The sequence below is a fragment of the Oreochromis aureus genome, linkage group 16 (assembly GCF_013358895.1).
Source record: "Oreochromis aureus strain Israel breed Guangdong linkage group 16, ZZ_aureus, whole genome shotgun sequence".
Lineage (NCBI taxonomy): Eukaryota > Metazoa > Chordata > Actinopteri > Cichliformes > Cichlidae > Oreochromis > Oreochromis aureus.
This window is the reverse complement of record NC_052957.1, coordinates 13,405,317-13,429,799: the sequence shown is the minus strand read 5'-3', so window position 1 is coordinate 13,429,799 and position 24,483 is coordinate 13,405,317. Positions and strand designations below refer to the sequence as shown.

The 24,483-nt window shown below is 38.2% G+C and overlaps 1 protein-coding gene and 1 long non-coding RNA gene across 4 annotated transcripts in view; one reads left to right on the top strand and one right to left on the bottom strand.

The window, feature by feature from the left end:
- Positions 1-4,074, bottom strand: part of vwc2l (von Willebrand factor C domain containing 2 like) — a 70,355-nt gene extending 66,281 nt beyond the window's left edge. The window contains exons 1-2 of one of the 3 annotated variants that reach the window (XR_005608649.1): positions 3,944-4,068; positions 554-620 (exon numbers count right to left, since the gene is read on the bottom strand). The gene's annotated coding sequence lies outside the window, so the exon portion shown is untranslated. Of the gene's footprint in view, positions 1-553; positions 621-3,943 lie in introns of all 3 variants that reach the window. The other 2 variants (XR_005608648.1, XM_039600074.1) reach the window with 2 other exon arrangements.
- A 1,892-nt stretch (positions 4,075-5,966) lies between these two features.
- Positions 5,967-6,633, top strand: LOC120433596. Its single transcript, XR_005608650.1, has 3 exons — positions 5,967-6,113; positions 6,243-6,447; positions 6,530-6,633. It is a non-coding gene; the product is annotated as an uncharacterized LOC120433596 (long non-coding RNA).
- Positions 6,634-24,483: the final 17,850 nt, after the last annotated feature.

Here is a 24,483-nt window from a genome sequence, read left to right as displayed (position 1 = left end):
TGCAGCAAGAGTACTGGCAGGGACTAGAAAGAGAAAACATATTTCTTCTATCCAATTCCAAACCCTTCTCCTCAAGGTCTTGAATAATCAAGCCCATGTTATCTTAAAGAACTCATTGTACCATGTCTTCCTAATTGAGAACCTTGCTGTCAAACCAATGGCTTGGTTGTGGTTCTTACAGTATTTAAAGGTAGAATGGGAGGCAGAGCCTTCAGGTTTCAGGCCCCTGTTCTGTGGAACCAGTTCCCAGTTTGGATTTGGTAGACAGACACCCTCTCTACTTTCAAGATTAGGCTTAAATTTCTTTACAAAGCATATAGTTAGGGCTGGATCAGCTGACCATGAATCCTCCCTGGGTTATACTGGTTCTGCTGAAGGTTTCTTCCTGTTGTGCTTGCTCAAATGGGGGTCGTGATTATTGGGGTTTTCTCTTTGCTATTGAAGGGTCTTTACTTTACAAGATAAAGTACGTTGAGAGAACTGTAGTTGTGATTTAGGGGTAGATAAATAAAATAAAATTGATTTGGAAAAACTGGAAGAAAGAGAAAGTTACCAATCACCATGCTCTGCCTTATTTTGGTTTATATTTGCGCTGGGAGCCTTCAGCAACCAATCAGAACCTTGAATAAGTCAAAGACGTGAGAAAACAGGTTAATGTGACAAAAAAAAAGAAAAAAAACCCACAAGAGGATGATTGAATCAACACCCTCTGGTTACGTGTGACAAGCTAATCATAGCATTGCATTTTAAATTAGCTATTACTTAAAAAAAACAATACTCTCTTTATGCTTTCTCCTATTCTGTAGCACTAGTGACATAATGAAGTACTGCAACCACAGCTTATAGACATATGTACCAACCATTCTGGATGTTTTTGGCCCACTTTAATTTGAGGGCAAAAGCGTTTTCAAATTCAGTTCCTAAAGATTGTACATATTAATACCAAACATTCAGCAAGTCTTGCAACATCTTGTAGACAATGGTGGAAAAAGCAGATTTTAAAGTGCTTCTTTCCATTAGTGGATTATAATATTACATGGGTTTACTGTAGGCCTCATTTAGAGCTGACAGTAAAATGGAATTCGGGGTTGTCTATTATCATCATCATCATCATCATCGTTTATTTATATAGCACTTTAAAAACACACAAGGCTGACCAAAGTGCTGAACAATAGAAACATAATAGATACCATAAGAATAATAAATACGATAAAAATAATAAACATAATAAACATAGCAAAAACAATAAAATATAAGTAAATACAAGTCAGTCAACCACTGAGTCAAAAGCCAGTGAATAAAAATGCGTTTTCAATCTGGATTTAAAAACCAGCACTGATGTCGATTGCCTAATGTGAAGAGGAAGGTTATTCCAAAGCTTAGGAGCCACAATAGAGAACGCTGGGTCGCCTCTCAGTTTCAGCCGTGATTTGGGGACTGAGAGCAACAGCTGCTCAGCTGACCGGAGCGAACGAGTGGGGACATAGGGCTTCAGCAAATCAGACATATATGCAGGTGCCAGACCATTTAAAGATTTAAAACCAATAAAAGAACTTTAAAATGAATCCTAAATTCAATTGGAAGCCAGTGCAGGAGGCCAGAACTGGAGTAATGTGCTCAAATTTCCTTTTACCAGATAAAAACCGTGCCGCAGCATTCTGTACTAATTGCAGGCGTGTCAGAGTGCCCAGTCCAACCCCATTAAAAGGGAGTTACAATGATCCAAGCGTGAGGTTATAAAAGCGTGGATGACAGTCTCCAAGTCACGCCTTGAAAGGAAAGGTTTAACCTTCGACAGACGCCTGAGGTGATAGAATGACGATTTCACCACCCCATTCACGTGGCCATCAAAGGTAAGAGCAGAATCGATTTTTAACCCAAGATTGGTAATCGAGCTCTTCAGGTGAGGGGTCAGAGCAGCAAGGTCAACATCAGGGATATCAGAGGAACGATTCGGGCCAAACACAATTGCTTCCGCTTTCGTTCATTAAAATTTAAAAGTTTTGAGCCATCCATGACTTAACATCACTAAGGCAATCAAGCAGGAGTCTAATTGAGGAGCTATCAGAATGACTGAAAGGAAAATAGAGCTGGCAATCATCAGCATATAGATGAAATGAAACATTGTGTTTACGAAAGATCGCACCCAGTGGCAGGAGATACAATGAAAACAGTAATGGCCCAAGAATAGATCCCTGTGGTACACCCCATGACAGAGGGGCCACAGAAGACGATGACGAGCCCAACTTAACACAGAAGCTCCTGTTTGAGAGATATGATTTTATCCACAGGAGTGCCAAGCCAGAAATGCCCACACAATGCTGTAATCGAGAGATCAGCAGGTTGTGATCCACTGTATCAAATGCAGCAGTCATATCTAGTAGTATAAGCACTACGTGTTTACCACAGTCTGTCGCTACCAGAATATCATTCATAACCTTTATGAGAGCTGTCTCTGTGCTATGAAGCGGCCTAAAGCCGGACTGGAAAACTTCAAAGATTTGAAAGTTGTTTAGATAATCCATCAGCTGAGTGTGAACAACCTTTTCCAAGATCTTACTCAGAAAAGGAAGTTTAGAGATGGGTCTAAAATTTGACATTACTGAAATATCTGAGCCTGGTTTCTTAAGTAAGGGATGAATAACTGCATGCTTAAACTCACTTGGTACTTGACCTGACAAGAGGCTGGTATTGATTATGTTCAGAATATGTGGTCCAACAGTAGGAAACACCTCTTTCAGAAAACGGGGATGAACGACATCATTCGGAGAACCACACGGTTTAGCAGTTAACACAAGCTTCTCTAGTTCAGGTAGAACAACTGGTTGGAAAGCAATAAGCAAATTTAAACAGGGAACATGCACAGCCGGGTCAACAGAAGCTACAGTGGAGGGTCTCAAACTAGCAACCTTATCCACAAAGAAATTGAGAAACCTATTACACATAACCTCAGAAGATTGCAAAAGAACATGATCCTCTGCATTCAGTACAGAATTAATGGTATTATACAAACACGAGGGTTATGTGAATTAGCAGCAATAAGTTGTGAAAAATAGGAGTTTTTGGCGGTCTTTACTGCCCTCTGGTAAGCTTTCCAGCTCGTCTTAAGAGCTTCCAAAGAGACGTACAGCCTGTCCTTTTTCCATCGTCTTTCACATCTCCTACATTCTCTTCTAATGGCTCGAGTAAAATCGGTTAGCCAAGGGCTGGCCTTGGGTTTACACTGCCTGAGTCTTAGAGGTGCAACAACATCAAGGGCAGATTTACAAACAGAGTCCAGATGAGAGAGTAATCCATCTACGGAGGACGACTCAGAGGGACTGGACATAAGTTGTTCAAATAGTGTTGAAAAATCTTCAGCAGTATCTGAGCCGAAGGCACGATAGCATCGCGTCGGTGCAGCCCGTTTAACAACAGGACTAAGAGGAACAACGTCAAATAAAATGGGCATATGATCAGAGAATACAGCATCCTCCACATGTAAGTTACAGACAGATAACCCATATGACAACACCAAATCCAATGTGTGACCACGTTCTTGAGTGGCACATTTAACAGATTGAACAAGATTAAAAGAGTTCACCAGGTCCATGAATTCCTTAGCCAGGGGCTTCCCTGGGCAACATACGTGTATATTAAAATCACCGAGTAGCAGGACCTGGTCATACCGGGATGCACAGTCAGCGAGAAACTCAAAACTCAGATAAAAACTCCTTTTTATATTTAGGAGGCCGATAAACTATTGCACACAGCAATGAAGGCGAGTGGCCCAGTTCACACAGGCAAAGTTCAAAACTGGTGTGGCGTGTCCATGAGGATAGTTGCTTAAACTCAAAGTGTGATTTAAAAACAACAGCTAACCCCCCGCCACGACCAGAAACTCTCGGAGCGCTAAAATAAGCACAGCCGGCGGGCAGCAGTTCAGAAAAAACGCTTAACTCACCGGGTGAAGTCCAGGTTTCAGTCAAACAGAGGAAATCCAATGCATGGGAAGAAAAGAAATCCTTCAGGATGAAGGTCTTATTCGCCACCGATCTGGCATTTATTAAGCCCAACCTGAGGGGAGCTGGTTCGAGACCTCCGGGTAGTGACAACCAGATCCACCGATCGAAGGTTTGATCGGTCGATTCCCTCCAACGCAGATGCCGAAGAGGGAATGATTTAACAGGGCTGCTCCCGATAGAGCCGACAACGGGAACCAACCAGGAATCCACAGGATCCAGAGCACGCAATGGTACCAGGAGTCGTGGGAAAGATTGACGAACGGAGCGTAGATCGTGAGGAAAGTAAGAAATCCGGATTCTCAGCTTAACGAGGCGACCTCCACGGGTACCCCGTCTCCTGCGTCGCTTCCGCATATCTGGTGGCAGTGGTAGGGGATGGCAGCGCAATGGTACTGCTTCCAGGTAGGGAGGCAGAAAACCCTGGCTATCTTTACCAAACCAAACTGAAACTTTGGTGGATGAGCCGATTTCAATAAAGTCTGGCGATCATACGACAGTATTGAACTGACATGTTGCACAACATTAGCTAAAAACAATAAAATCAAACAGGTAAAAAAGAGCGGTTGACGGCATGCCAAACACACAGGCGCCATCTTCGTTTACTCAGCTGCTAATTTCCTCTGTCTTTTGTTTCCAATTGTATGAGGCTTTCTAAAGCCACTGTCTTCTCTTTAATTACCCAGTCAGTAAAATCTTCAGCCCTTAATTCTTCATTAAGAAGCCAATTGTGTTCCTAACACAAGAACTAGTGTTACAAACATGATAGCGCTCACATAATCTAAAGTATGCTTCAGACAAATAAAATCATTTTTCTATAATCTTTCCTTTTTGTATCATTTTGAGCTGATGAATATTGAGCCAGCCTTCAAATTGTTTTGAAATGTATTTGATTGAATTCATAGTTGGCCACTAAAGACCTCTATCCACAGTTTCTTTAAACTAAGAAGAAGAAATAACTTACAAAGTAAAGCAAGGTGTGGCAATGGAATTTTTTAACCAGTTGCCATGCCATAAACAGATAGATTTATATTGCTTACAATAGAATTGTACAGGCATGGTTGTTGGGTACTATCCCAATCTAGAGCACAAATAAGTTTGCCTTTTTTTTTTTTAAATAAAGGAAAATTAGATGGTCTAATTTTACTCGCATTGCCTTTTGCCATTGGTCTGTGACCATTTTCAGCCAGGAACATTGATGTTTGCTGGGAAAACTGACTATTCTTTGTGCTTGTGAAATAATTAAATAGAAGGTCTGTGTTGTCAGTCAAAGGGTAATGAATGTGACTCTTTATTAAAACAGGAAAACAAGTGCACAGATAAAATTTGGACATTTAGTCCCTGTGTTCGGAGGGGCCGCTTTTCTCTTTGCAGTGAGTCACAATGATTCATAAATGATTGCAGGACAGCCTTTATGAGCAGCTACAGCTTACATAGCTGAAACCAGTTTAGCCTCCTCCCTCCATATATGTGTTCAGAATACAGTTCTTGTTGATGTAGATGGACATATTATCAGGAAATATTTTACTCTCAACACAGTTGATTGCTTGTCATTAAAACAAAGTTTATTTGCATATCTTTTGTCTGCTATGTATTTCCAATTCCTGAAGGCTCTTTCAGTTTCAGGGATTTTTTTTATGCAAATAATTTTTTGAAGGACCTTTTGAAGTTTCCCCTTTGTGTCAGTCAATGTTCCTTAACTGCTATTTAAGGTCAGAGTATTGCTTTTATAATAAAACTGGATGTTATTTTCTAATTTGGGTTGGTTGGGTGGTTGGCTGTATAGTTTGACATGGCTAGCAATACCAGCTGATAACAACACTTTACAAGATATTTTGTGTCTTTTGTAAGAACAGTGAAAAAAAACCACAAGTCCACATATACAACTTTGACAATATTGTGTGTATGTGTGTGTCATGCTCCCAGCAGACCTGCTTCTGTTGCTTGCCTTCTCTCTCTCACTCTCTCTTCTTTTCCTCCTCTCTCTTTTGCTCTCAGGTGGTATAGAGGAAGTCCTTGTTGCCCAGCCCTGCCCTAGGGTGTGATGTTCCTGCCCTCAGTCCAGCCAGAACAGCTTATCTACCATTAGCTCATTATATCCTGTAGATAAAGGTCCAACTGAAACCTTTACTCTTTGCCAGATTTTTGTTACCTTTGTGGTGGTAGCTTGGCTCACAACCATTTGTAGTTTTTGCTTGTACCTTCTATTACCTGACCTTGTTTTCTTTTCTCCACTGCTAGTTCTGTCCTGGTGTGTTCCTTGGCTGGACTCAAGTCAGAAGCAAGGCTCCCTTTGTTCACCTGCAAAGGACGGATTTCCCATAAACCCAAGCTGATCTCATTCAGACTCACCCAGGAATCTCACACGTCTTCTCACTCTCCACCAGCCCTGACACCCGAAGCCTTTGCCTGCCTCCCCCGCCTGCAAATCACAAGGGAATCACAAGTAAGTTCAATTTAAGTTTTTTAACAATTTTGACAAAATACTCAGCTGCCTCAATACTTGCCTGTCTTCTCTTCTCTGGCAGTTCTCTGGTGGTATCCTCCCTCGTCCCTGTGCTTAAAGAAAACTTATTTTAACGCGTGCCTCTGTCTGAGAATCCTGTCAAAATAAAAGCTCCTAAAACATGAATTTGTCTCTGGGTTTCTGCTTTTGAATCATTTCCCCCAGTAAATACAGCATTTTAACATTGATATTGATCTAATGAACCCCAAATAGAGTGAAATACAAATAATAATCAGGGACAACAGTGTCTGATTAAATTAAAATCACACACATATATAATTTACTTTTAACTCAGTACAGTTTGTCATTTTCAGAAGATGTCAGCTGCTAGGTTCTCCATCCCTGGACGCTATTCACATAACCTGGTACTTTGTTACTAGGAAATCAGAGGCAGAGCTACACGGAGTGTATGGTTGCCAAAGAGGTTTCTAGACATAGCTTTTGGTAACAAATAAACTACCTTTTCTGCAACTGTCACAAATATGTCTGTCTCATACAGCAGGTCATAGGTAAGTAGCTTAAAGTCATTTTTAAATGGAGAAAATCGCATTCTGGAACAGTAGTAAGAAATGGACTGCTGTATAATATATTGCATATCCTAAACGTATTCTATCTTTTCTCAGAGTTCACATCAAGGCAACATAATCTGCATTACTGTGAATCTGCATTACAACTGCATTACTTAAATCCGCATTATTGCCTTATTTTAATCCTTGAACTTGGTGTAGTGCAAGAAATGGATGGAGAGACTGCAGGGAAGATACAAATATGCTAAAGACTAAGGCTTTTAGTATTAGTTTGGCCACCAGTAGAACATTTGTTATTATATTCATTAATAATATCTTTATTTAGAATTCATTTTTGGCCTTTTCAGCCCAGTTTTAAAAGGAGTAAAACACATGTAAAACAAGTCATTCTTCTTTGTCTGCGTATTCCATGTCTAAATGCCCGAACAAAAGCATATGCACGCTTTTGTAAGAAAACCGCTGTGCAAACACGCTTTATCCTATCCAAACATTAAGTCTTTGAATTCTCTTCCACTGAGGACTTTAATACCCTCTAATTTGGGACAGGTGCTGTGCAAATTCCTGTACCTAAATTATTGATAAGGGAAGCTCAGTTCATGTTGAGGATAATTGTGTAAAGGCAGTGTAATGCGAACCAGAAGACGAATACCGCTTTTAAAACTCAAGGATCATCATAAGTGTACAACAATGACAATGTTGATAATTAATAATAAATCAACAAAATATATATTTTTGTATATTTTTGAGCTGTTCCAACCAGTTTAGATCTGAAAAACAAAAACCCAATAGGTTTCTATCTATCTAGACTACATTAAATGTGCTGTACATCAAAGGGTATGTGACATATGGATACTTCTATTGATGTGATTTCTTTCCTGGAGTAGCTGTCACCTTTTTTCTTGGACACCTTCATTTCTGAAGAAACAAGAGGGCAGACTCTGACCATTACCTCTTTTTTATGCATGTGTCTCTTCTCAAATGTGAGTGTTTTGTCAGTTCTGCCATTCCACTTTGGCATGGGTTTTATCTCACAGTCACAAGCTGCTGGCACAGTTGGCTGTGGTCCCACATGTGTTCTCCATCGTATAGCATTGTCCAGCTGATAGAATGACATTTTTATGTGGACATTTTATTCTAGGAAACATTATATTTGGTTTGTCCAAAGATATAAATGTCTGTTCATGGTAACTTTTAATTAATGATGGCCCTGTGACAGACTGGTGACCTGTCCAGGGTGTACCCTGCCTCTCGCCCTAAGACAGCTGGGATAGGCTCCAGTGCCCCCCAGCCCTGAAAAGGATAGGCTGAAAAGAACTGATGGATGCATGGAAATTTTTATTATTTTCTTTCACTATTAATTTTATTGTCGTGCACAAGAAATTAAAGAATTGACCCAAAGAATTTACCAAATATGTAATACATGAATAACTCTGTGTTGTCTTTATGAATATCAGGAATTAGAAAAGGCACCGACTCATCATCTCACAACGTCATTATTTGTATTTTCTATGGATAAAAATGTAAAAGGCATTCATTCCAACCGCTAGATTGGAATCACATACAGAGTGCTGTAGAGGACACTGTCAGCCATAATGATGCACTGACTTATCACCAATTTATAAACAACACCCCTCACCTCACCTGCTTGGATAGGTTGTTAGAGGAACTCAGACAACAGTGCCGGGAAAAAAAGGGTAGAAGAAAGTGTAGTTACTGATGTCAGACATGGTGGTGTTTCAGTGCATCCAGTGTCTTCAGCACAACTGGCAATTATGGCAGTGTTTGTTGTTTGTAAGCATGCGTCTGTGTGTTTGAGCAGAGGTTATGCTTCTCTGTTTTTTGTCCCTGGGCTGGTAATCACAGGACAATTAGTGAGAGGCCGTATCAACACTGCTTTTTTAGTCCTGCTACAAGCCTAAATGAAGCTGTATTGACTCACCATTGGACAGTAAGTAATAAATGATTTCAAGATATGGATCCTCTTTCACAAGTTGTAGCTATATGAGTCACAAAGTGATAAATTATGTGGACTCAGTGTTTCTGTGTCATTTCAAAGTGATGTGGCACTCCTAAAAAGTAAACGAATTGGAAAGAATCAAGTCAAAAATTTATTTTGATTCAATTATAGCAAGGTCCTATGTATTTCAGTATTTTGTTAAGCTGAAGTGTAGACCAAATAAAAGCAAGGCATCGAGCTGGGGGGTTAATTCATTAATATCAGAGCGTGAGAAGACAGTTTTCCCATAGATGGGATATTTTAGTTGAATTTTTGCCAGGGAAACCAAAATGTCTGATGATATGTGTGAAGAAATTATTTTTTAATCACTTGCAAGTAAGAGTTATTACTCTAGGTATACACTTCTAATGCTAATGCTTTTAGTACAATGGAAGCTTTTCTCCCATGGACTTTTTGTACTCTACTCTCAGTGCCATTGGATTTAGAAAGTCTTTTTATGTGGTAATAATCTATAATAGTGACTCATATTGGTTCTGTGCATAATGTGGATATCAAATAGACAGTCAGCCAGCCATGCTAATCAACTACCAGTGTTTAGAGTGGTGTTTTAAAGTCAGCATTCAAAACTGCATCACATTTTGCTGAACCCCTATTACAGTTGGAGATGTACAGTTGTGGTGGAGTTAGCACGGCAGCTTTTAGTATTTATTTGAATCATCCTTATTTCATGAATGAATAAACAGCATATATTTTAATTACTATAAAAATAAGAATTGTTTTCATAAGTTTGATTATATTATATTATATTATATTATATTATATTATATTATATTATATATGTGTATTATATATTATATTAGGGGTGCTGAAGGTTCTATAATGTCTTTTAACTTGTGAAGGCCAATGCTTTTTGTTAGTGATCATGATGTCAACTGTGCAATTGGTAGTATAAAGGATATTTTCTTTTTGCCAAATAAAAAATATTTGTTTGACAGCACTCGGTGGACTAAATAATGCTCAGAACAATGGAAAAATACAAGGAAAAATTCATTAAAATTCATTAAAAGAAACAATCATAAGTAAGTTAGATCCAAAACATCTCCCTTAGATGAGACTGAATTGGTTAGTGTGGTTAAGGAACCATGAAGGCTTAAGCCTGCCATGAACTGGAAACAGCTGGAACACAAGCATCACTGTCCACAGCAAACTGATTTTTACATGGACTGAAAGGATGCCAGCCAATAAAGAAGCCTCTGCCCCAAAACCTTCAAGCTCGACTCATATTTGCAGCTGCCTACATGCAAAAGTGAAATACCTGCTTGAGAAAAAAGCAACTGAGAATGAAAAACTTAAGGCACAAATATTAATTTAATCAAACTATATATAGTTTAAATAAACTGTTCAAAGAAATAATTAAAGCGTAATTAAAGTGTGTATGTCAGGGTCCTGGATCTCTAGACCCAGTGTTTTGAGTTTCTTGTGCCTCAGTGTTTTTGTATCATAAATTTATGTTCTAAGTTTTCTTTGTTGCCCTAGTTTATTCAGAGCCTAGTGTCCTAGTTTGAGTTTCTTGTATTCTGTTTAGTTCCCTGTGTATTTAATAGGGTTCCCTCATGTAGTTGCCCTCTGTGTCTCCCTTTGTGTAATTGTGTTTATATTGTGATGTTAGTTCTGGTGCCTTGTGCTCCGTGTTTTCCTCACCCCGTCATGTGCTGCTCCTTGTTCTCTCTCTCCCTCCAGGTTGCCTCTGTGTACGTCCTGTGTTGCATTGAAGGTTCGTGTCTGGTGTCAGCATTTTCAGTTTCCGTGTCTTTTGTGTCCTGTCACGTGTAATTATCCTCAGCTGTGTTCCCCGTGTGCTTCCACTTTCCTCGTTACCTTCTTTGTATTTATGTCACAGTCCCCCTCTGTTCCATGTCGCGTCGTCCCTCATAGCTGTGTGTTATTCTCCCTGTGTCTCCTTGTGCATATTAAAATTAGTTTTCCCCAGTTTAGTTTCGTATTGTTGTATCGCCTGTTTCACAGCAATAAAGCTGTGCTTTTGAGTTTAAGTTCCGTTCCTGTGAGTTTGCGTTTGGGTCCAATTCCCACCTGCCATACAGCAGAAACATGACAGTGTATCTTTAAAAGCATTGTCAGTTAAACAGTTTCTTTCATATAATTAGTCTTGCTTAGGTTTTTGTAAGGAATTAAACAATTAGAAGAAATCAAATCTGATTAGTGAGGAATTCTAGATGGTTTCTAGCAGAGGTAACAGCGCCCCCCCCCCCCCCACACACACACACACACACACACACACACACACACATATACCCAAATCTGTGCAATTTTCAAAAACATCATTTTGGGTGTCCTGTATTTTTCCAGAAAGTGGTGAGTATTTTTATATTTTAGAAAACAACAACAACAAAATAACAGAAGCCAGAAAAGTCAACAAAGAAGTTCCATTTATCAGATCAGGCGTAATTTATACTGCAATGACATTTCCTCAGCAGTCCTTTAAGATCCACAGAGACACCAGTCATCACATTTAGCTATTTGTTCTACTCATTTTGAAGCAGGGTCCAAGATGTCTGGAAACATCAAAGGCGTATTTGGATTAAAGCCTGGTGATCAGAACTATTGAGGACTGCATACCAACCACAGACATCACAAAGCATTGTCACTGAAGAGAAGAGGCTTTGAAAAACTACACAGACACATATTCTGAGTAGTGGGGAATGATAGGGTATGAGTATATAGCTAAATAGGCCAAATATATGAAAAAATCACTCTTCTCAGTAAGATTTCTTTAATCATTTACTTTTGTGTTTCCTTTTACTCTGACATGCATGTCATATCATTTAAGTCCCGGACTTTAGACTTTCACCCTATGTGTTCAAATCACCAACAAAAGTTTTACCACCTTCTAGCCATACATATTTAATTTTTTCATGTACTGTTGTATGTCTGTTCATTTCATGCACTCGTTCATTTCTAGCATTCTGCTTGCACAACAAGCATAATTTGACTCTTCTTCTGTCTTTACTTTTTGTGTTTTTTCCTTTCTGTCTGAAATTGTTTGATTTTGAGTAATAACTTGTTTATAGCCACATGGGTCTTCAGTAAAGCCTTTGCCTTTTTGACTGACCTCATATCTTGACCCTATGTGTCAGACTTTTTGTTATGCCTAAAATTCCTGAAATTTATTTTGAATATAAATTACAAGGCTAACATTAACCCAATAGATTTTGAAAATTCTATAAAGCCTCACTAAAAGGTTATTTATTTTTGAGTGCATTTCCTTGTCCTTGTGTCTGGCCAGAATCAATGACAGTCTATGAATATAATAACACTAGTGCAAGATATAGGGTAAGTGCTGACTTCAGCCTAAAGCATTTGTTCCAGAGACCATAAGGTCTGGCACCTAAATGTGCAATATTGAGCAAATTTACCACCTTTTTGCACAACCATCCCTCTATATTACTTATTCCATCTGTATCTATCTGAGGTATTGGGAACATACAGCCTAAGCTGCAATTCAAATGTCACTGTTATTCTTTTCAGTGTTAGTCTTAGTAATGTCGGCAGAGTAAACCAATCTAATTGATAGATAAGTGGAAAGTCTTTGTACAACACTGGAGCACATCTAACTGGCTAATAGAGATCAATAGCAATTCTGTGAAAGGAAATTTCAGATTTCACAGAGACAGTTAATGAGGATTCTTATCCCACTCCTCTCTCTCTGATTGGTAAATACTTTTAATGTGTTGAAAACCTTTTGTTACAGTATATGTGTTGATGCACGCTCAGTCATCTCGGTAAGGAAATCTGTACTTACAGTGCACCCAGTTTGTGCTCAAGAAACTGACTTCACAGGCCATTGTTCATCAGTGCTAATGGTTTAAGTTATGATTCAGATGCACAGTTTTTAAGTTAGGGAAAACTGCATTTAGCTGAGACTAAAGAAGTCTCTTGGATGAGTGATTTGATAAACATTTCTCCCACTGAAAACGCTACGCCCACATGAATAGAATTGACTTTTTGGGACTTACTGTACACTTTCAAAACGTTTAAGCCAATTCATATATCTGTCTGTCAGTGATACTGGGTGTATTTCCTTTTATTAGTATATGCCAGAGTTTCAAAATAAAACCCTGCTCTTTAAGTATTAACGAGGCTCATGCTTAGAAAGTCACTCAGTGCATTGTAAGTAGTACTATGTCCACCATCTTTAAGTATCTAAATTAGAGTCACGCCTGCAGTACTGCTGGCTCAAGTCGCTTGGCAGTGCAGGAGATATGTCAAGGTTACTGTAAGGGACAGAAGTGTGAGTGCACTCACTACTGCTGAATCCATCTGTCGTTACTCAGGCTGTCATTTGAACCCACCGGTCTCAAAAATGGAGCACTATTAGAATATGCTATTTCATAGCATGCCGACTTTTATGTGGCAGCTACCTTCCTAACACTGTGAGATTTTCAGAAAATGGCACAGCAGGGGCTCAACACTATTAGTGAGGCACACACATGGTGGGACTTTCTATACATTTCTGTCTCCTGTCAAGAAAGTTTTTAATCTTACATTCTCTTTTACATAAGTCACGAATTATAATGTGGTGCTCATTACATCTCTTTTGTTTCTGTTACTCTTTGTCTATATGCCAAAGATGCATTCATGTTTCCTTAACCCAGTGGCATTGGTAAGTGGAAGTGTCTTCTAAACTTGGTGTCTGTATGTGAGGAAGTATAATGTTCAAGCTACAGTGGCAACATTGAATGATAACTCCAGCCAACTTCCTGTCTCCATTTTCTCTCTCTCCACAACAACATCTCTCACACTCTGCATCAGTGTGATGGTAATTTCATTTGTTGTGCAAGAGCTGTGCACATTGTCAGGGCTTTCTCAGGAGTTTTCAGAGGTATTTAAGGTGTTTGATATATCAAAAACAACCTCTAAAAATCTAGTTGTGCTGCAACTTAAAAATTTCCAAGTGCCTTTTATCCTTCTTGCTGTGACAAGCTATTGAGAGGAGGTGTTTGTACCAGGCATCCAAAAAAAATCTCTATTTAAGCTCCCAAAATAAGTATGTATCCCAGTTGGCTGAGGTTCTGAAAGTGATGCTTGACTCTGATTCTTGACTTGGCTAAGAATTCATGTTCCTTTAATTAAATGTTAATTACTTTGTAGATTTTGAGCAGTTTAAGTACTTTTTTTTTGCTTAAAAAGGCATGAAAAAAATATTCCTGCGATCAAGCACCAAGGTAGGGAAAATAGAAAACTGGTTAATTTGGGTTACCAGCCGTAAGTGCACTCAGCAGGACCCAGAAATAAAAGTAAACTGATGTGCCACAAGCATGTTCCTGTTGACCATCTTCAAGGGTAGTAAACTCACATATTACTATATGTATATAACTCACATTCTGATGCTTTAACATTATCTGAATCTATCTCCTGGCCTTATCTGCAGAACTTTACTGCACTGCGGCTACTTTAGCGGATATCTGAACAAGTACATGATATGTGTACAGGTGATGTACTTTTCAGGGAGTATTCATTTTATGTATAGTAAAATTTTGTTTGTCAACTACATATCCAGAGCACTGTCTTTGCTAGCATACAATGCATTACACTGTCACCTGGCTAGACAAGCTGGTTAACAAAATGAATGAGGCAAGGGCTTTGAAAATGAGCAAAGTTTTGCTCCCAAGCATAAAGTAAAGAATGTCCTTACCAGTGGAGCTGTCAGATGTGGGAGAGAGTACACAACCACTACTGGCATTAGCTCTTCAGTAGAGAAAGGTAGAAAAAGGAGGGGGAGTTTAACTCTGTGGTTTCAGCTTGCTTCAGCTGCAGTATGTCTGAACACATGCTGCATGAGAGGGACAATAAAGATACCATTTTGTTCTATAGGTATCCTGATGAGAGGAAGGAATGCATAATTCACCACATTTTATCTGTAACAGCAGCGGGCTAATTCAAGTAACTTTTGATGTGAGGACTTGTGTCAGACATAAAATACAGATTCGCTTTCTGGTATCAGTAATAGCCTAAAACAAAGAAATGTTCTCATGTAAATGTAACAATAGATGTCAAGTGTATAATACTCTACTAATACTAAATCAAATAAATTTGCATTCCTATAACTATCCTGACACTGCCATATGTTCAACATCCCGTCAGACATCAAAGCCTCTTAATGCTGGAATTTAAGCTATGAAGCTCTGCAGAGTAATTCTGAGAAAATATAATAAGAATTATTTAAACAAAACAACAAATTAAACAACATAGGCTCAGAGAGAGAGAGAGAGAGAGAGAGAGAGGGAGAGTTTATTAAGACTAATTGTTATGGTTCTCCAGTCCTCCTGTGCTGGATCACTCTCTTTGTCTCTCCTCTCCTCTGTCAGTGTGTATGTGTGTTTGAATTAACCACACTTTCAATTGCAGGGGTGGGGCTTCCTCTGCTTCACAGATTTCAGTCCAGCACACCTATGCTAATTAACTCACCTGATGACAATCCTGTGATCAGCCTGGCTACTACTTAAGGAGAAGGAAGCCCTTTATTTGATGTTGGCTTGCTAAGCAAGAAACAGTCAGTGTCATTGGCTCCTTGGTCCTGGCTCTTTGTGGTGTTTTGCTTATGCTTCTGTATTACCTGTTTGATCTTGTTGGTGGAGAATTCCTGGATCACCTTCTGATATAAATTACTTAGAGAGAGGATATGTGCAATTGTCCAAGTTGGAGCCTTGTGATTAACGGACTAGTATTCCTTCACTTGCATTTATTCTTTAACATTCAACATTCAAACAAACTCACTGAACTTTATATTCGGATTTTGCATCTTTAGTCCACCCAATGTCCTTAGCAATGGCACTAATGACACTAATGAAATTGTTTCTCTTAGTGATCAGTTACATATGTATGTAATTCACATTAAATTTTGGTTGTTTGGTGGTTTGAGTTCTTACCTCTTTGATGTTTCTGTTCAGTCTGGGCACAGGCTCACCATCCAGAAATTTGTTCCAGTCGCTTTATACCCACCGGGGTGGCTGTGGCTCAGGTGATAGAGCAGATCAGCTACTGACTGGAAGGTTGTTGGTTCGATCCTTTACTTCCCCAGTCTGCATGTCAACTATCCTTGGGCAAGATACTAATGTGTCCATTGGAGTGTGAATGTTGGTTAAATTGCACTTGAGTACAGAATGAGGTGAATGTGGCATGTTGTATACAGCCCTTTGAGCACTCTGGGAGAGTAGAAAAGCACTATATAAGAATCAGACCATTTACCCCAAAAAAACCTAGCCTGTGCAACAATAATGATATTATTGCATACAGCCAGATCAAGTCCATTCACCTATTTCTTCTCACAGCTATAGCTTATTTTTTTTATACTCAGTTCTCATATTAAAACACTAATATATTATATGCATGTTTTTAACTAAAAATGTCCTTCATTGTACATTAAATTATTTTTAATACAGCCTTTCTTGTTTACTTCTCAAAGTGCAAAAGACTTAGCTAATACGTGATGGTGGTCCGCTGCTTGGAAGGCGGGACTCATCGCGATCTGTGAAACAGTAAAATAAAGTTAGAGGATCACACTTCCTTTTTTCAGAATAAATATTTTTCAATGTAAAAGAGTGCAAATGCATTGATACAAATAAAAGAGTTAAAGAAAGAAAATTCAATTAAAAAATACGTTTTCTCAACCAGGTTATATGTGATTTTCCTTTTGCTTATAACTGAATCCAAACACAAGGAGTCTAATATGAGTTGGGGACTGAACTGTAAGCAATACAAAATGTTCTATGTTCATATAAAATACTTATTACTAATAACAGTTAATATAATTATACAAATTACACTAGATTCAACGAAATTACAAAAATGGAACCTCAGAAGACAAATAAGCAAACCAGCACCTCAAATTAGTTCATACAGTTCATACAAATTAGGTGAATTTGTACAAAGAACAAAGTTCAACAAAAATGTCAGTCGCTTCAGTGTAGCTATACTGTTTTTGGTTTGGATCCTTCATATGCTGGCACTGCAAAATCTCTATTTTCAAACTATTTCATTATCCCATGTAAAAAGATGAGTAATTGGGCACATGCCCTACATGGCAATAGTTCTGCTTGTCAGTCAATTTTCCATTACTATTTTAGCCTCTGGAAATCAGGAGCTACATAGAAAAAATTGTCATTAATTCAAAACCTTTTGTTAAACCCCTTGAATTTGGGTTGAAAGTGTGCACTTCAATCACAGTATTTTATTTAAAATCCACTGTAGTGGTGTATAAAAGCAAAAGGGACAAACAAAAGGGTCATTGTCTAAATCCTTAGTGATCTAACTACAGTATATGTCTTTATGGGTGATTACAATCATTAACATTTCATTTTTCTGACTTCTTGTCCTAGCGTTCAATGTATTTTGATCTCTTTGCATGAAATAGTCTGTGCCTCAAGGTCAAACCTTCTGGTCCTGTCTTTGTCCAGACTTTCCTTGCAGTCTACAGCAAAATGACCTAAGGGGTCATTAATCATTTCCATCTACATGCTGCTAAATTGATTACCGTGGCCTTTTCTCTATTTGCTCTTGACTTTAGGGTGATAGGTGCATTGGTAGATACTTGGTAATATGGCACACTCAAAACTTTTGAGAACAGGAGGTTCTTGAGGTAAGAAAGGATGTTGCAACTTCCCCATGCTGTGACTAAGTCATTACTATTTCTGATAGGTGATGATTTAACAATCATATGGCTCTTTGGAGTCATAGAATGCATTTTTGTTTGGTTTGCTTCAAAGAATAATTTCAATCAGAAATGTTGAAAATGTGTTGGCCTTTTAGAAGGTATGGAGAAAACCCCGGCTGTCTGTATATTTGCCCTGGTAACTAGTAATCATGTACCTTCCCAGTACTATATACTTTATATATATAGTGTATTTATATATGTAAGATAGTATACCCTCTTGCTTCAGCCTGGCATGCAAAACAGCTTTCTGTTTAATAATACAGTTCACAAATAACATAAGCCTTTATACACAGTTCTGTGGTCATTCATAATTCATAGTGTAATGGTAATAAGGGTTTGTGCACTCAGCTCCAAGAGGAGGAAAATAAATTGTAAAACTCAGTCGGAGTGAGATATGATTGCTTTCGCTGGATGCTGAGTTACACACACACACACACGCACACAACCAATCACCCACCCACCCTCACGCACCCACCCACACACCCACAAATCTGTGTGTGTGTGTGTGTGTGTGACGATGTAATCCACACAAACCTACCAGCTATTAAATAGGGACACAAGTATGTGTATAGTGTATAGTAAGACAGATATTAAAGATCACTGTTAAAACTGCGATGATATTTAAAACTCTATAATGTAGTACGATTCCACCTGCAACTCACTGGCAGCTGTTCTCATCTCATGCAAGCATTTGGCAGCACTTATGTGAATTTGATAAACAGTAGTTGTTTTGCTTAGAGCAGCCGGGACAAAATGAGAATGTGTGCATCCTTAATTCAGAGCAGATGGAATCTAAATAGATGTGCCATGGACTGTAAGAGGTCACATTGAAAGACTCAATTGGAGTGTTTGGCTTATTTAATTAGCCAACTCCTCTGAGTCTCACACCAGCCAGGTGGGACTCAGTGAGTAATTCTATTTCAGTCAACCACAGCAAACAGCACTGTATGTAGTTACTGTGGCAAAGCTTCCCAAATGTTATTAGATTTATTTATGAAATTTCTCCTCAACGATGATAACTTTAGTTGATTACATTTGCAAAGTGAAAACTGTAATGTGTGGGAATTTTATTCATGCAAAAACATCATCGAACAGAATACACTGCACTTTGTATATAATCTGCAGGGTTGTCAAATAGCGGGCTTATAGTTGTTAGCACTGTTGCTGCACAGCAAGCTTCTTGGCTGCTGCTTTTTATGTGTCGAGTTTGTATGTTGCCCCATTTCCACTGCTTACTACAGCTTTTTCCTACAGTCCAAGACTTTTAATTCTAGATTAGGTGGGTATGTGAGGCTGCGTAGTCCTTGTGATGGACTGGTGAGCTGTAGGGTGTACCCTGCCTATTGCAGCATGACAGCACCCCTGGAGCCCATCAGGTAATGTCAAGTCAAGTAAAGCTTGACTGACATTGTTCATTAGTTGCTGCAGGGGTCCTGCTTTAAGTACATACATAAAATGTTTCACTGCAAGTATGAAACCAATAAAATGTTGCAAGCAAAATACATGCCAGCCTTACTGCACTTTAAATTTAATCATTAGGGAATTGCTTAAGCCTTATTTAGTGCAGTTATTACAGTTTCCAGTGATTTTACTTGCTATCAGACTTTATTACTGGACAGAATGTACAGAAAAAAGACATTCAGAAATTTCTGAGAGCTTGTATTGCAGAACGTATCCTGTATTCTTCATCCTGTGTCCTACACTAACTTAGTAAAACATTTTCACTATTCCAATTTGGTTAAATAGGTAATTTGATTTTGTGGTCACGAATCTTCTCATGACTATGCTTTGTCTTGAAAGTTTGGTAAAAATGTTTTTATTTCCTCCACAATTACCATATATTCAATTTTACTACAGCTATACCTTTGAAAGCTCATTAATACCAAAGTGCATTTTATTGCTTCTCATTTCATCTGACCTGATTCTGAGCTTAATAATAAAACAGTGCTGTCTTGCTTCTCCAAACAGTTTCTACCCATAAATCTAATTAGAACAAACAACCACCAGAGCTAAATTTATGCACCACCCCTAGAGCTAGCCCCAGAATGGTAAATGCAAGAGATATCTGGACTGCTAATGGGGAAGGTTAGAGAGCTGAGGTCAGCAGCTTTAGTTGAAATCAACTTCACTATGTGCTTTAAAATGTTCACCGGAAGCTGGACTGTAGCCTTTAGGGATTGTCACAAAGTGCTTAGAGAGGTGGTTGCTAAGGGATTGCCCTCATTCCAGAGTGAGAAATGAGGGCCTTTGGGATACCTCTACTGTGGATGAGTCATCCAAAAATGAGGGTATGACTCTGGGTTTTGAATAGTGGTTTATGCTTGAAATAATGTATCTGGCTGTGTGACATTAATTCACATCAGAGATAACTTTGTTCATAATGATGTTTTAACAGTATTATCCATTCTCCATGATTTATTAGAGCTTTAACTGAAAAGATGAAAAGATGTTTGCACAGTATTTGTTATTAATTCCCATATTAATTAGACACTGAAGTTAAAAATACTATCTTACACTTTTTGAAAGTTAGTTGATAATTTAAGAATAATTCACTGATGGTGAGTTGCATGTTTTAATACTTTAGTATTACAATGTGTATACTTTTTTCCAAGTTTTATGTTCTCATTCTGTCTTCCCTTGGCAAAATATCTCTTTTTCAAATTGTTTTTATCAACAGGAATTAAAAAAAATTAGGGCATGAATCTGTAAATACCTTGTGGACATCCATCCATGCTGCTGTCCATTAGGAGAAGCCAAGCTAACAGCTTCACTGGGACCCATAGATCTGTCAATCATTAGCAAGTATTGCACTTACTGAGCAGTTGCATGTTACATTGTGTCTGTCAATGCACAATACCTCTTTTATTTAAAATATTAGTGGGGGAAACATTATGATACCTAAACAGAAAACTGAACTATGTTGCCTCAAATCTAAAATAAACTTTGGTGATGCATATGAAAAAAGAACATTCTGCTATGGCTCAAACAAACCAAACAGACACACAAAAAATATAAAATACAAAAGCAGTTCTGCACAGTGAATTAAACTGATTTATGAAAATAAATAAGCTGTAAATTTAATTACAGCATACTTTAGAAAAATGTTGGGACAGTGTGTAATATGTAAATGAAACAGAATACAACGATTAATGTACCAGTTAAACCCTTTATTCAACTGACAAAAGAAGTAGGATATAAATGACTTGCAAACCTTTGCATCCTTTATTGCTTTTTGCAAGGAAGCTGTGAGCTCCAGGTGGTTTGATTAGTAACGGCAATGCAACACAGGGCTGCTTCAAGCTCTTGATTTGCCTGCTTAGTTTGACCATTGCTTTGAGGATAGAACCAATACATTAAGCCAACTTTAGAACCAAGAGCATTACAGAAAAACTTCCAAAGTGTTGACATAAATTGAGGACCTCTATTAAAATCCATTTCACTAGGAATGCCATGGAGGTGTAAATTTGGTGAAGATGGTAGCGCCCTGCAGCTAATCAACAGTGGGGGCTATTTATCATTGACAATTTATTCGGAACTCTCCATAATCTATGCAGGGGCCTAATGTCTTATCCTTTTGGTCAACAAAACAAAAGCCAGGACCCAGATAAAAGGATGATGCATGAATTACACCTGCGGCCAGAGACTCTTTAATGTGTTTTTCCATGGCCTCACCAGGCTGGGGGCATTGGGAGCATGACAAAATACGGTACTATAAGGACTTTTTATAGGAAGCCAATGAAAAGAAGCTGAAATGGAAGAAATCTTATTTGCCAATCCCTGTTGGTACCCGCAATGAAGTATTTTCGACTGCAGTTTTTGAAAGATCCTGATAGTCAGGGAATAATAATAGTAAGGTGTAGAAGTAATGAATGCATGGACTAGCTTTTAGCATCTCTATGAGACTAGATGTTCTTTATTTATTTATCTTTAAGTGAGTTAGAGAAAATAACCCTGAAGTTGAAATAAGGGTCTAATTCCATCCCAGGTATATGACAAGAAATCACGAGAATGTTATTATTAGTTAGTTAGCTGGTACTATTCATGAGGTTAGTCATGTTAGAAATGAACTGTTTTTGTATTACAAGCGGTGGCAAAAGAGTGTTAAATTATAATATAGACCATGCTGGCCAAATTAATTTATAGTTTATATTTGATGCATCCTCAGTCATTTAGGTCAGGAAATGCAGTGGTCCAAGCATTCATCCACCTTTTTATGTCACATCTGTCTGTTATAGGTGGAGATTCCTCCATAAAATTCCAGTGAGACAGAATCAAATTAATATGAATAAAACAATAATGTTAATATTGATCAAATATATTAACTGGAAAACAATCATAGCTACATTGCCTCCAGTAGTTACTGTACTATGTCTGGATACTAAACCTTCATGGGACAGGTGAGCATTTTCTGCAGAGGAAAGATGAAGATAAACAGACAAATCCTGATATATTTAACTGTTTATGAGCGCTCGCTTCAATAGAAACACTCCATGAGAGTTCTATAGATACTAATCTTGTGTACATAATGATCACAAAGTCCACATATGGAGAGAACCTTTGAAAGAGAACAGCTCAGAGTAGGTTAAATAAACCAACCAAGCCAAAAGACTTCATTTATTGGGACTGAGAACTTTAAACTTTTTAGACTCTATGAACAAAACTTTTGACTTAGGTTTTAAGAAGAGTGACCTTGTATAAAACATAGGGAGGTTATATAAGGTCCAGATTTCAGTTCTTCCTAACATTCAGTGTTTAGCCATACATCATCACATGCTGTATGATGGTGTATGTTTTTATTTCATCTCCTGCTGAAGCAATTAAATTTGAAGTATGCTCATTTCACAATAATATCTCTACTACCTCTTGTCAGGAAGCACAGAACATTTAAAAGAAAGAGTAATGGTGTCATTTATACACTGGTCTAATTTGCTAATTAATAACTCACAGGCTTGTGTTTCATTAGCAGACTCGCAACCACGCAGATACCTGTATTCGTTCCACTGGTGCATTTTTGACATCAAGAACAGAAACACTTACTGCACCCTATAGGGAACACATTAAAGTTAGTTCAAGGAACAGTGGTTTTTGCATTAGAAATTAATCTACCGGGAATGTGCTCTTGAAAGCGTTCCATTGGCCTGTGCATTATATTGACTTTGAAAAGGGTTTTTTTTTGCTATTTTTTTCAGAGCTTTCTGAAAATTATTCCATGCTAACACAGTGGCCTTGAACATTTTTGGGTTTGTCTTTCATACACAGCTAATGTATTTATAAACATGCAAGTGTAAGGCAGTCACAGAAAGGGACAAGCTTACTTGAGAATGATGGAGGATTAATTATGCAATTATCTCATGGTTTATTAGAATCTGTAGGCATAATTACAACCAACTCCCTCATATTTCTTTCTGCCATTTCCCCGTCATTTATAGTTTCCTTATTTTCCAAAAGATCGGATGACATATGGATGGAATTGAATAAACATTAAAATTTTGGAAAAACACCAATTGAGGCTACGCAGAAGTCCTTGGAAATAGGTTTGTAATTCAAAGCTGAACTTAGGACATGACAAATGATCTCATACAGCAAACTCATTAATTATAATACATGTCACATAATAAACTTCTCTTTGCCCTAGTGAAAGTTAATTTTAATTAGTTTCCTAAGAGATGCAGTTTTCAGTATAGGCCTGAAAGAGCTCGACCGTATGTTGTTTATAAGTCAAGCACCTCAATCATTGTCTTACTTCTTTTTAGTAAGGCATCAAAGTTTGGTGTGCACAAACACAACATGCAGCTTGAGTGAGCAGATTAAAAACAGGTAGCTGCTCATTAACTTCCATTCTCTTTCATGCCACAAACTCAGGGACTTGGTTCTTCTTGTCATTTTTCTACCCCCCGGCAGTCTCTACCCACTGTGCTGATGCTGATGTGTCTGTAGAATGAGAGTCTCACCTCATTTCTGTGAAATCTTTAAAGATTGAAGCAGTGTGGTAAAATCCAGGAAAAGTTAAAAAAGGGACCTGGTTGACGAAGACGCTTCTAAAATATGTTTTTGTTTCTTTTTTACATCTTTATAAGAGACCTTGAAAAGATATTTAAAGTCAAATCAATGTTTCAGTATCTTGCTGCATTATGGTCTTCCCATTTATCAGAGGGAGGCCAAATACTGTCAGCTTGTCACCATACAAAAAAAAAAAAAACACGGGGCATTATACATCTCCTAACCTCCACCACACTCCCTCTCATCTACATTGTGGGAAGTTTCCAGTACTTCCAGTAATGAAAGGTAGGTCAAAGGCTGGTACAGCCTTGAATAATAGAAACTCATGCGATCTTGTTCCTCCCAGAGGCAAAGATATCTAGGAGAGCCTAACCATATTGCCAAGTATTTGCTACATTAGCCACCAAAGTGACCTCTCCTTCAGAGTTGTCATCTGCTCATCACTAATTAGGCCTGTGGTGAGCATTGTCATTCTGAGTGGTGTTATACTTGTCTCTGCTGTGGCAAGGTCACTGTCAGTCACCCGCTGACTATGAAAGCATTTATGACACTAAAAGCACATTTAGTGTTGCATCACAGGAAAAGTGCTTCCTTCTTCCATGCTATATCTGATTGACAGGTAGAATATAAAATATTAATGAGTTAGGAGTGGTTCTTTGACACAGAGTAAAAGAAGAAGGAGTCACCATGTTCTTGAAAAGTAAAGACCTAATTTTTGCACCAATAGTTTTCATAAAAACTGTCCTTTCTTTGAAACATGT